The sequence below is a fragment of the Panthera uncia genome, chromosome D4 (genome assembly GCF_023721935.1).
Source record: "Panthera uncia isolate 11264 chromosome D4, Puncia_PCG_1.0, whole genome shotgun sequence".
Classification (NCBI taxonomy): domain Eukaryota; kingdom Metazoa; phylum Chordata; class Mammalia; order Carnivora; family Felidae; genus Panthera; species Panthera uncia.
In genome coordinates, this window is record NC_064807.1 from 27,425,778 (window position 1) to 27,436,646 (window position 10,869).

A 10,869-nucleotide genomic window follows, 5' to 3' on the forward strand; every position below is an offset into this window, starting at 1 on the left:
CAGAGAAAGACAGATACCATATGGTTTCACTCTTATGTGGATCCTGAGAAACTTAACAGAAACCCATGGGGGAGGGGAAGGAAAAAAAAAAAAAGAGGTTAGAGTGGGAGAGAGCCAAAGCATAAGAGACTGTTAAAAACTGAGAACAAACTGAGTGTTGATGGGGGGTGGGAGGGAGGGGAGGGTGGGTGATGGGTATTGAGGAGGGCACCTTTTGGGATGAGCACTGGGTGTTGTATGGAAACCAATTTGACAATAAATTTCGTATATTGAAAAAAAAAAGAAAAAGAAAAAAAAAAAAAAGCACTTAGAGGAAGCCTGAAATGTTCAGCAATCTGTGCCACACTCACCATGTCGCCAAAACCATTCATTGCCATCATGAAACTGTGTTTCCCTTGGCTGTGTTCCTGATTGTGCTGTCCAATCATTTGCATATTCCTCTCCCACACTGCTCTCCTCTGTCCTTCTTCATCCTGGAGACAAACATATAACTTATCATCTTTACTTCTATTTAAAACCACCAGATGTGCACCTAGTGGATGTGCTCAAAGAGAGGAGGAGAAACCACAGCCAGGAATGCCTGATGCTTCTGGGAGTTATTCTCCGGCAACCACATGTATGCCCACACTGTGGGCAGTCACAGTACCCTGTTTACTGCCTTGGTAAGAGCAGCCTCAAGAAGCCACTCCTTGCTATGAACTCACACCAGCATGGAATGTTCTCTTCAGGGGTCCCTCTGGACAGCTTAAATGTTACCAAACATGCTATATAGTTTCCCGTGTGTTGCCTTCCACTGGGACCATTGTTCATCTAAGCTCTGTTTGACTTGTGGAGCAGCTGACACTATTCCCAGGCAAAGGGCAGCCAGGAAGAAGGAAGGGTGCATGTTTCAAAACCTAGGAAAGGAAAACACGTGAGTTTCTGATTAGACCAAACCGTCTAAAAAGCCATTGTTCCTTCTGAGATGTTAGAGTCACTAAGAGCAGAAAGAATGAATTTATCCTCCTGAGTGTTTACATGGGCTGTGGAGGAAGGCTGAGGTTGTGGGACGTGCAGTGCTCCCACTCCCTGCCCTGTGACCTGCCTACTGGTTCCAAAGCATGTAAATGGCAGTGCAGGGAGTGAGGAGCCCTGAGTCCTGGTGTGGTGGTGGTGGGGGGGGGGGGGGAGCTGCCATGTCTGGAGGGGTCAGGTCCTGGAAGAGTGCCTCCTGGAGCCCCAAACCCCCGACCCCCAAGGCAGCTGTCCCCAGTGTTTTCAGAGGTGGCCCACCCTTCATGCCAGTTCTGGGGATCTCACCTGTGGCAGGTGTAGTTGTGCAGCTCAGTCACAGCTTCAGGTCAGGGGATGTCCAGGAGGCCTGGCGATGGGTAGGAGGCTGTCCACTTAAGGTCTGGGATTGGCCCTAGCAACCCTGCCCCCACCACCTGCGTGCCCTGCAATTGGCTGATCCATCCTGTGGGCGGGGCCTCTGTGCCCTGGAGCTCTGGGCTGCTGGGGCATGTGATGCCTGGGTCCCTAATTATCCCAGGGGAATTTGTGCCTGCTTCAGTGGCTCCAGGGGAGGTGAGCTGGAAGACCAGGGACAGCCCTGTGGAGGGATCCGGTGCCTCCCTGAGGGCCCACATCAACTAATTACCATGAATTTATACGTTAGTGGATGGTTCATGAAAAGAATTCACCCGGAAAACCCCAACTGGCTTTTCAGCATCACCCTGCCTGTCCTTTAGTCCTAGTGTTTTTGGTGAAAATCTCCTGGAGGGATGAGAACAGGATAATCTAGTCTAGTGGTTCCTGTTTATTCTGAACAAACGTCGCTCAGGTGGAGGATGCAGAGCCCACAGTGGGAGGTGTTATCACTGTGTCAGGATGGGATGCCCCTGGGTTATGGAAGAATCTGGAGAGGTCAAGCAGTCCCCCAAACAGGGTATGCGCTGGGCAAGGCTCAAGTCCTTTCAGGGAAAGGGGCAGAAGGGAGGGGTGTCCCAAGAAGGCGTGGCATTTTGTAATGCTCCTGTCCTGCCTCCCCCAGGTAGAGATTCTTCTTCCCTCTCAAGCCTTTCTCAAAACCAACATAAAAGAGTTATTTCCAGAAAAATTTGGTTTAATAAAAGGAGTAAAGGCAGCATGTAGAAATAGCATTTTCCTCCCCACTCTCTGCGTTATGGAATATTGTGTTCCTCAGTGTCCAACATGCTTTTCTTCAGCTTTAATTTAAAAAGTTTCAGAAAGACATTTATTTCAAGCAATAAAGTATTTATCAGTATTTATGAATTTGCCCTCTGACAACTGGTTTTGATTCCATATGGCTAGACAGTGAGCTAGCGGTTCAGGACCTCCTTCCCCAGACCTACATTCTTGAGACACCCCAGTGATCTTACTCATGTGTTGTCTCCAGCACCTCTCTGCTCCAGGACAGCAGTTTGCAAAGGGATTCCATACAGGGACTCAGAGTCAGGGCTGGGCGAGTATGGCCATTCTACAGCTCTCCAGGTGTGGGGCCCGCAGGCTCTGTAACACCCTCAGCCTCAGTTTCCTCAGTGAACACATGGGGCAATAGATTTTCCTCAGAGGATTCTTGTGAAGACTAAAGGAAATAATACATGTCAGGCATGAGCATAGAGTAGGGCTAATTTAATACTACTTCCTTGTGAGGTCACAGAAAATCCTTCCAAAGGTCCTGCTTCATTCAGAAAATATTTATCTGAGAATTTGAGGACCTAGGCAATCCCTACTGATTTCTTTACTTCCTGTGAGCCAGGTCACCAGATTAGCAAAATGAACCATAATGTATAGTGGTTAAGTAAGCCTATAGGGTCCTAAGTATGACTACTATATCTGTGTTTGTTGATGTGATGGAAGTAAGCAGCGACAGTAAGCCTCCCTTGGAAAAGCAACTGGGAAAGGAAAGCCTGACCTCCAGCCTCTCCAGGTCACTAGTGCCTGCAACCTGGGTTCACCTGAAGCCACAGGGCAGCTCTCAGCAGACAGAGTGGTCTGAACTCAGGGTGAGCTCCTGGGAAGCCTGTCCTCCTATTGGGGCCTTACTCTCTTCTTCTGTAAATTATTCTAAAAATGCTCAGCTGACACAGGATTTAAATAGCATTTTTTAATCTTTAAAACAGCAAGGGAACAATTAGTTACTGATTTCACATTTATTTGTAAAACAATAAAAATTTCCTCCAGATTCTTAGTCTGTATTTCTAAAGTAAAGTGTTAGAAGATCCCCCAGAGAAGCTAAGACGTGTGCACCTGCTGGGAAGGAGCAGAAGAGGGGGAGATGTGGGAACTGACTTTGCCTCAGGGCAAAAGCTGGTTTTACTTCTGTATTTGACTTTTCTGTTTGTAAAGCCTGTTTCTCTGTGTGAGGGACCTCATTTCTACTAAGCTATATGCCCCAGTCATTTCATAAAAAATAAAAACTCTACTATGGTGCTTGCTTTCAAGGATTTACACTATGTTTATGCTTTGGGGAAAATGTCTTAAAAAATTATTACTTCAGTAAAACATTTATTGTGGGTAGTTATCTGGTTCTGTACTCCAAATTATAGAGACTATGAGTCCTTTAAAATTTCACACTTTTAAATTTAATATCATATTCATTATAGTTTCCAAATATTTCACATCCTCTGGGTAGCACCAGAATAATCCATTAACAGAAGAAATACATTGTTTCTAGATATTTAACAGGAAGTAGAAGAGATGGCCACAGTGAGCACTTGTGATGTCACTCTAACAGTCCAAGTCCTCCCAACCTCTATGTGATACAGGCAGGAAATGTTTAATTTAGCATGGTGTAAAGTCATAGCAAGTGGTTTCTGATTAATTGTCCATGACTGTCAGGCTACTTAATCCTTCACAGTGTTATCCCTGGGCTCATTGTTCTCTTATCCCATTCTGAAGGAGCACCATCACTCTCATCATTATCTTTGTTTTCTGCCATTCTTTATTGCTGGCCCTAAATGGCATTTCCAGGCTCGTCTCTCATCCCTGCCACAATGCCACAAACAGTGCAGTCCATCAGCGCGCTACTCTGAAGACCTGATGTTGCTGCGAGGAGCTCTCCTGTGCCTCAGTGCCTTGGTCAAGCCATGCCTTCCTCCTGGAATGCTCTTTCTTTCCAGTCCACCTCTTTGAATGTCTGGTGGAATCCTGCTCTTCTCCCCAGTCCCCTATGAAAAGTCAGCAAATGGATTTTTTCTTTGTGTTTCCATAGCTTCTGGACAAGTCATCAGGGTACCTGTTACAGTGTTTGTAAGTTTTTGGTAATCCTGGCTAGGCTGAGCTCCTCAAAGTCATGTTCATGTCTACTACACCACTGAACCTATTATGTCAATGACTGGGTCAGTAGGTGCTTGATTAATAAGAAAGGTTGCATGTTGCACTAAAAATATGGGCAGCAAAGCCAAATGATGACTTCCAATTCCTTTAGATTTTGACACAAATCAAAAAATTTGCAAATCAAAAAATTTGCAATGTATATCCATACATAAAATTGCTCTCATTTTGGTCACATTAAAAATGAGTAAATGGAGCAGAAATATTCCCAATTCTGTTTATATATTTTTCTGTTTCTTTTTCCAAATAATAATCTGTGATAATCCATCCAAGGCAGCTGAATTTTCCTTCCACACTATATATGAAGAAAGAATTTCATGAATAAATTAATGTTCAAGCAAATGCAGAAAATGTTTTAAATTATTTAGTAGAAAAAAATGCTTACAACATGGTTAGTATCATTATTATATGTATTCAAATGAGCAGAAAATTACAAGTATATCAGCTACTTATTAAGATCATTATTCCACTGGTTTCACTTTATCAGCAACAAGAGCAAATTACTTGCAACTTTTGCTTCGGACATTCTACAGTCCAGGAAACCATCATCATCACCATCATCATCATCATCATCATCACCTTTGTAGTAGTTGTCAACAACTTGTGATATGTTAGGCATTGTTACATGGTTTAAATATATCACTGCATTTCCTTTCACAATGACTTCTGCCTGAGAGAGTCTTTGAATCCTTGTTGCACTTCCCAATGATGAAATTTTGGAGTTGGTGAACTCTAAGTCCATAGGCAAAGAATAAGAAAACTGACATGATGTGAAACTAGAGTAATTGACAGCTCAGGTATTTTAAGATATCTTTGAAGAGCAAAAGGCAGGTAATCCAAACCAATTAGATTCTTTTTTTTTTTTTAATAGAATTTTGGAGAAGATACTTCATTGTTCACAGAGTTAATAGCAATGCTAAAGAAACAGATGTCAGGAGTGAAACAATTAGAATCCAGGGCAAATCTGGCAACTAAGCAGCAGGAACTAGTCAGCAATGTGGTCAGGGCTCAGTTGCTATAATAAAAGAATTCACATTGTTTCTTCCATCCTTGCATCATTCTGCTTCCAGATTGAAAAACCTGGAAGACAATGTCTGTCAATATTTCATCCCGTGTCTAAGGGAGGGAAAGGCAGCTTAATATAGCCCCCTCAAGACTGTATGTAATGGGGAAGAAGAAACCACAAAAGAAAGCATGCTGCTCCTACCAAGACAAGAGGAAATGGATGCTAGTGGCTAAGAAATGGCCCTCACTTAACTCATTTAGCTTCTCAACATACTGATAAGCTTTTTCTTTTCATTAAACATTTTCTTTTGAGATAATTATAGTCATATGCAATTGTAAGAAATAATACAGAGAAAACCCATGTCCTTCTTACTGGCAAGAAAACAAACACATAGATGGTTGGAACAGAATAAAATCAAAATCCCAGAAATAAACTAACACATATATAGATGATATGAATAAACATTTTTCCAAAGAAGATTCATGGATGGCCAACAAGTACATGAAAATATGCTCATCGTTGTTAATCACCAGTAAATGCAAATCACATTGAGATGATACCTCACGCCTGTTAAGATGGCTGTTATCAAAAAGACAAGAAATAAAAAGCATAGTAAGGATGTGGAGAAAAGGACTGTCTTGTATACTGTTGGTGGAAATGTAAACTGGTGCAGTTCATTTGGAAAACAATATAGAGATACCCGCCAAATTAGAAATAGAACTACTGTAACATCCAGAATTCCCACTTCTGGATATTATTCATAGAAAATGAAAATACTACCTGGAAATGATATATGTACTACATATCCATTGCAGTATTATTTAAAAGAGTCAAGATATAGAAACAGCCTAAATGTCAATTAATGAATGAGTGCATAAAGAAAATGTGGAATATATACACACTTACTCAGCCATAAAAAAGAATGGAATTTTTCCATTTGTGACAATATGGATGGACCTTAATGGTCATTATCCCAAGTGCAATAAGTCAGGCAAACAGAGGTGAATACTATATAATCTCTTCCATATGTGGAATCAAAACAAAAAACCAAAAATCAAACAAAGAAAAACAAACTAAGCTAATTGATACAGAAAAAAGTTTCCAGACACGGGGGCTGTGGATGGGAGAAATAGAAAGGAGGTCAAAATGTAAAGAATATTAAAAAAAAAAAAAGCCTGAGATAAAAAGCTGTTTGTTCCTCCTGCTATCTTACGTTCTGTTTCATCTTTAGCTTCAATTCCAACATTAGCCTGAGGCAGAGAATTTAGTGCCTCTAACCCTGCAGGTAAAAAGATGAACAGCATCTAAAACATCTCTAATTATTGTGCACATAACTGGTCTCTCTTAACAAGGTCTCCTTCTCTTCCCTGTTTCCAGATTGGCTGGCATGTGTAGAAGTTTCTCTGTAAAGGAAGTGCTTTTCTTGCTGGATCTTAGTGCAGGCAGCAAGAAGTAACCACTACATTCTACATTCTCACGTTTTTCTGCCAAATTTCCTAATATTCCAGCCTGGTTAGGCATTGTCTATACCCCCAGGGACAATAGGTAACAGGTCAACCACCTTGTAACAGACATTTCCAGCTTCTCAGCTTACTTAGTAAGGGCAGTGGTATCCTTACTGTATCCACCCTATCACAGCTCAGCCAATCCACATTGTACGAACTTTTATTTGTAAGACTCTATTTCCAAGTACCGGTTTCTCTAGTAGACATCACTATTCCAGTTTCAAATGACAGAAACCTAACTCCATATGCTTGAAAGTAGTTTATTGTCTTTGCATGGGAAACAGGGCAGTTTCTCTTCAAGCACAGCTGGATTCAATCAGTAGCTTAGTAGGTGTGGGACAAACCTCTCTGTGAGCGATGTCATCACCCCCAATGTGATGACACCGATTCACTCTGGTTCTGGCTATTGGCCTCACTCTCAGACTTCTTATACTCCTCTTGACATTACAGACTTATCTATTTCTAAGGATGGCATCCCCAGAAAAGAGAAAGGATCTTGTCGAATAGCATAGACAGTCTTGGAATTGTTCCATTTGTTCTAATGAGCCTGCCGCAGGTGCTCATTTTAATACATCTTTGTGGCTTGTAGATGAAGGAAGAGATGTTGGGCTTGGTCCTGGAGATAGGTTTGGTCAGTGACACCTGAAACACTCTCAAGGAGGAGGGGATGATTGAAAAGGGGTAAACAAAGAGTGCGATTGCTGAGTCATAGGGTAATAGAATGTTTCCTTTTGTAAGAAACTGCTTTGTGTGTAGGACATGGGGACAGGAAGATAAAAGGTATAAACTTCCAGTTATTAGATAGATAAATAAGTTCTTGGGCTGTAATAACCAGTGTGGAGACTATGGTGAACTGTTCTGTATATTTGAAAGTTGCTGAGAGGAAAACCTAAAAGTTCTCATCACAATGCAAATAATTATAACCTCATGAGGTAATGGATGTTAATTAAAGCTATTGTGGTGATCATTTTGCCATTTATACATATGTCAAATCATTATGTTGTACACTTTAATACAATGTTATATCTCAATTATATCTCAATAAAACATTAAAAATCAGAAACCACTAAACCATATTCTAGAATAGCTGTACCATATTACATTCCCACCAGCAATGGCTGAGTGGTCCAGTTTCTCCACATCCTCACCAAGCATTAAGTGTTATCACTCTTTGTATTTCGCCCTAATAGGTGTGTAAAGATGATCATCCTGGCTTAAACTGGCATTCCTCTAATGGCTGATAGTGGTGAACACTTTCTCATGTGCTCATTGGCCGTCTGCATATCTTCCTTGGCGAAGATAAGATGTTTCCATCACTCTTACCTCATGCACATAGTGCACAGATGTATGGAGCTCATTCAGCACCAAACAAAAGGGCTGCTGTCGTTGCCTATGTTCTTTCTGTCCAGGGTCATCCACAGGCACCCGCGCGAAAATGGCTCCTTGATCCTGTCTGCAGACGAGTACTGGGTGTTCAGCAGTGTCATCCGATAGAGGAGTGCAGCAGAGTGTCTACTTTCTCTCTTAACATAAACTTGTCATGACCCTCATGGCTACTTTGACGAGCTTCTCAGACCCAGTGTGGACTGTGGTTGTTCCTGCTGCAGGGAGGCTGTCTCTGCAGCTCTGCGGTTCTGGGCTCTTCGTGGCATTTAGCAAGAGGAGGCATTGACGTTGCTCGGAAATGCATAAGGGTTGTATTAAAACATAGCCCTTCTGCTATACTAGCAAGCCACTTTGCTTTATTTGAAGCAACAGGAAAGCGGGGCGCCTGGGTGGCTCAGTCGGTTAAGCGGCCGACTTCGGCTCAGGTCATGATCTCGCGGTCCGTGAGTTCGAGCCCCGCGTCGAGCTCTGTGCTGACAGCTCAGAGCCTGGAGCCTGTTTCAGATTCTGTGTCTCTCTCTGTCTGACTCTCCCCTGTTCATGCTCTGTCTCTCCCTGTCTCAAAAATAAATAAAACGTTAAAAAAAAATTTAAAAAAAAAAAAAGAAGCAACAGGAAAGCTCTAAAGGCTTCATGCCAAGGTTTTACAAAATGTTTTGTGAAAAATGCACCACGAGCATGGAGAAGGTAGATTGCTGTTCCAACAAACTCCAGTTTTCTGATTCCACTGTCAGGGGCTTCGTTTACAGTTTATTTATTTACTTATGGCTGCTTGTATAAAACCATCACCCTCACAGCTTCACTGGGTGATGTCAGCACACATTAGTCACTTTCTCTAATAACACGAGTCTCTTTCACGACTTAGCTGTGGTCACAACTTGAGGTGGTGAGAGGCTAGTAAGATCGTTGTTTCCTTCCAGTTCTAAGCTCCACAGCCAGAGTTCAGATCACCTCTGTCTGTGAGGCCAGAGCCTTTTTTCAGGGCTGGTCATGTCAGCAGGACGAGAACGCCCCAAATCCCTGTTGTGGCTAAGTACAGCTGTGCCGCCTGACACACCAAAAGCATGCCTGAAAACAACAGTCGCTCACTGGTTCTCGCAGGTCTGTGCCTTGGCCGAAGGTTTTCTGATCCAGGCTGGGTCAGTGGGCTCTGCTCCGTGCATCTCGCATCCTCCTGGTCTCCATGTGGCAATGGCAGAAATAGGAGAGAGTGGAACACCCGGCTTCTTAGGGCCTGGGCTCAGAACTGGCACACTGTCCCTTCCATGTAATTCCATTGGGCAAAGCAATCACACAGACAGACCCAACCGCATCTGAGCAGAAAGGTCCACCCTGTTGAGGGAATGAATATTTCTGAATAAGAATCCACCTGGCAGCTGGGATCCGGGAGCACGTGTCCCCATAGCAGGGTGGAGGAGTATGGCATTTTTATGCTCCAGTCTCAGAAGACTGTTCTGTTTCTGGGACAGTTATCAGATTCCACCGGGTTCAAGAAGAGGGGACATAAGAGGAACTGGGCGACTCAGCCGGTTAAGTGTCTGATGTCGACTCAGGTCATGATCTCACAGTCTGTGAGTTTGAACCCTGTGTCGGGCTCTGTACTACCAGCTCAGAGCCTGGGGCCTGCTTCGGATTCTGTGTCTGCCTCTCTCTGCCACTCCCCCACTCATTCTCTGTCTCTCTCTGTCTCTCTCTTTCTGCATCTGAAAAATAAACATTAAAAATTTTTTTTTAGAGAAGAGGAACAAGACATCATCATTCAATGCAAGGTGTGACAAGGTCATTTGGTAAAAAGACCACATACAGTTGGAGATATTGATATGGATATCCCTGGAAAATGCTATCTGCAAAACAAAACAAAACAAGACAAAACAAAACAAAACAAAACAAACCCACAATAGTGTTTCAAAGAGACAAGCCCTGTCTTGGCACTCCGTGCTTTGTGTGCTGCAGCACACTCTCAGAACCCTGAGTGGTGGTGGGTACCATTTCGTACGCAGAAGAAATTATTTCCTCCAAAGGGAATGAGCTCCAGGTTTCCAGAGTGTAAATTTCTACCTGGACACTGAGATCTGTCGTGGCTTTAAGGGACTACATTTCTTTCTGGGAGCCCTGACTTGCCAGCGAACACGTGTGGTGGGCAGTGCTGATAACATGGGGCCTCCTACAGATCACTGCAGGATCACCCAAAGCCCATAGCTGCTTTCCCAGGCAAGTGAGGGGGCGAAGTGAGAAGAGTGTGCAGATTCTGGTGTAGGCCGCCAGCTTCCCAGGGTGTGACCTTGGGCTCCACTAGCTTCTCTTGGTTCCAGTTTTCTTATTTTGTGAACCAGGAAGTCGAAGCTTATTCTGAGGGGTAAGCTGGGCTCATGCACACAAAACACTGGAATTGGCTCTGGGAAAGCTCTCCACACATACGGACTCATATAAAGGTGGTGGTGGCTGATAGGCATTGGGGTGGAGACACAGCAGAGAACCACTGGGCATTTGCCGTAGACTAAAGGCTTATGCCTCCACCAATTCATGTATGGACACCCTAATGCCCAAGGTGAGGGCATTAGGAGGCGGGGTGTTTGGGAGGTGATTGGAGCCCACAGGACTGGGATTAGTGCCCTTACAAAGATGGTCCCAGGG

The 10,869-nt window shown here is 43.4% G+C and overlaps 1 pseudogene; it reads right to left on the bottom strand.

The window, feature by feature from the left end:
* Positions 1 to 886, bottom strand: part of LOC125909713 (procathepsin L-like) — an 8,951-nt pseudogene extending 8,065 nt beyond the window's left edge.
* Positions 887 to 10,869: the final 9,983 nt, after the last annotated feature.